A 3,107-nucleotide genomic window follows, 5' to 3' on the forward strand; every position below is an offset into this window, starting at 1 on the left:
ATTGGCTACATAAAGCTCCTGGGCCCCAGAGCACAAGGCCTTTAAACTGCTGCAGTCGTACTTCCTGGGAGACAGGGCCTCTCTCCAGAAGCTGAAACATCCACGCAATTGTAGGGCAATGCGAGGCCAGTGCTATCAAGGATTTAATGCCTGAAGGAAAATCATATTATTTTCTTTACTGAAGCAGCATAATTTGGTAAAAATACCATTGTATATGGGATCAGAAAAGTGTTACTCTGAGTTCCAGTTTCACATTATAAGACCCAGGTTAGCCATTTTGAAGAGACGGGGGAGCGGGGGGCTCGTCTGATCCAAGGGCGCTGAACCAAGGAGCCGCGGAGTTTGAGAAGCCAGCAGCTCGGGGTTCGGCGGCAGCGGCCCCATCGGCCGAAGTTCGGGGGGGGGGGGGGCGCCGAGCGCGCGGGGTGGGGGGGGTCCTGGTCTTTGGCTTCTCGACTCGGTCCTGTTTCAACAGCGAACATGTCGCGGCCTGTCAGAAATAGGAAGGTTGTTGATTATTCACAGTTTCAAGAATCTGATGATGCAGATGAAGATTATGGAAGAGATTCGGGCCCTCCTGCTAAGAAAATTCGATCATCTCCCCGAGAAGCTAAAAATAAGAGGCGATCTGGAAAGAATTCACAGGAAGATAGTGAAGACTCAGAAGAAAAAGATGTGAAGACCAAGAAGGATGATTCTCACTCAGCAGAGGACAGTGAAGATGAAAAAGAAGATCATAAAAATGTGCGCCAGCAACGGCAAGCAGCATCCAAAGCAGCTTCTAAACAGAGAGAGATGCTCATGGAAGATGTGGGCAGTGAGGAAGAAGAAGAAGAAGAGGATGAGGCACCATTCCAGGAGAAAGATTCCGGCAGCGATGAGGATTTCCTAATGGAAGACGATGATGATAGTGACTATGGCAGTTCAAAAAAGAAAAACAAAAAGATGGTTAAGAAGTCAAAACCTGAGAGAAAAGAAAAGAAAATGCCCAAACCCAGGCTAAAGGCTACAGTGACACCAAGTCCAGTGAAAGGCAAAGGGAAAGTGGGTCGCCCCACAGCTTCAAAGGCATCAAAGGAAAAGACTCCTTCTCCCAAAGAAGATGACGAGGAACCACAAAGCCCTCCAGAAAAGAAAACATCTGCAAGCCCCCCTCCCGAGAAGTCTGGGGATGAAGGGTCTGAAGATGAAGCCCAGTCTGGGGAGGATTAAAAGTGATGATGGTTTGGGGAGAGATTTTATTAAAAAAAAGGAAAAAAAAGAAAGAAAAAAGAGGGAGAAAAAAAAGAACCTACTTAAGATAGAACATGGTTTTGGCTATGGCTTGACTCATGGGCTTTCAGTGCTTTTTTCCATTTGTTAAAAGTAACATTTTTTTCTCTCGCTCGCTTTCTCTCTCTCTCTTTTTTTTTTTTTTTTTTTTTTAAGAAAACCATTGTATGTTTAAGTGTTTAAGTTGCCTTTTTGTCTATTGGTCTCTTTACCACCACCACCCCTTTCCCAATGAAAGCCATGTCAAATTAATCACTGGATTGACTGCTTCATCTTTTTATTTTTAATGGAAGGTATACCACAGTTGTAAAGCAATAAGATTTGAGATGAACACTATGGAAACTGCTTTTTGCTAAATGATAGCAAGTTGAATAGTAATCCAAAAACGTAGAAAGGTTTTAGTTGAAGATGATTGCTTCTTTCTCTACCTGGACTTTTTAAAAATCAATTGTCATCTAATATGAATTTATATGTCTATATACACAATTATAAATGTCTAAAAGAAGTCATGAATTAAACTTCCACTGATGAGGCAGGTAGGAGATAAAAGAATTATGAATTGTTACTAAAAGTACTCATATTTTTTACCTTGTGGGGAGGGTGGGGAATGGGGTTACCTGACCTTGTTTGAGGATGAGTTTTCTTTTTTTATTTCATCACTTGTTATCTCAAAGAGACTCGGAGCCAGTGATCCTTTCATCCTGCAACAGTCTTTAAGGAGCTTAACAAAAGAAAGAGCAGGGGGCTGCCAAAACTGAAATCACTCTTGATTTTATATTTCTTTCTCCAATGATTCATGTTTTAAAAATATATATGTATCCTGGGTTTGTTTTTTTTTTTTTTGATAAAATTTTACCAAGGATCCCCCCCCAAAATAAAACCATCCTAGATTTTAATTGGCAAGATCAATCTACACATCACAGTGGATTTCTTCTCAAACTGACAATGTTTAGGTTTTAAGCAAATAAAGTTCCAGTTAATGTGAAACTCAAAAAAAAAAATAAATAAAAATAAGACCCAGGTTACACTCTCATAAATCGGAATAGCACTACTGTGAAATGTACCTAGCCCGTAATAGATACTCAACGCATATAAGTTTCCTCTTAAGATAAAGATTACATAGCTTGAGCACTAATAACATTATGTATTTATTTGAAATATGTATTATCTGTTGTGATTATCGTTGCAACTGTAGAAAATCAGGAAATTTTGATGAATTTGTCTTTAACAAATCCCTACATTATACCTTGCACTATGCAAGGTGCCTGGGAGCAAATGATGAACCAGACGGGTGTGAGCTATGAAACCTGGTGGCCCTGTAGACTTTAGACTTGACACTCTCCATAGTGGAATTTCAAAAAGCAAACAGGTAGTTATTAATCATAATATTAATTAATAAAAATAATTATTAATTAGTAAAAATATTATTACATAACTATTATAATATGATTATTATATATGTAATATAATTGTTATATATAATAATTGTCATATATTATTAGTAATATAATAATAATATTATTATTAATCTGGTAGTTATTCTCACCAAAGTTTACTGTGTCACAAGCAGTAATAATGGCAGTGGCATAGCAGACGAGCATCTGCTGGGTTCTATAGCCACTTGATTCACAAACAGTAGCTTTACACAATACTTTGATTCATTCAAAAATATGTCTTTTCTGTCTACCTAGTCTATGCTAGGCACTGGGAACGCAATGGCGAATAAAGCGTAGCTCCTGCCTTTAAGAAACATAATGAAGTAGTCCCCGGTGGCTATAAATGCAGCCTGGCCTGATTCTTCATGCACACAAGTTGCTAAAAGAAGTAGCCCTTTC

General features: G+C 38.8%; 1 pseudogene; it reads left to right on the top strand.

The window, feature by feature from the left end:
- The first annotated feature begins 416 nt into the window (after positions 1-416).
- LOC138375621 (nuclear ubiquitous casein and cyclin-dependent kinase substrate 1 pseudogene) lies at positions 417-2,165 on the top strand (annotated as a pseudogene).
- Positions 2,166-3,107: the final 942 nt, after the last annotated feature.

Source organism: Eulemur rufifrons, chromosome 27 (genome assembly GCF_041146395.1).
Source record: "Eulemur rufifrons isolate Redbay chromosome 27, OSU_ERuf_1, whole genome shotgun sequence".
Lineage (NCBI taxonomy): Eukaryota > Metazoa > Chordata > Mammalia > Primates > Lemuridae > Eulemur > Eulemur rufifrons.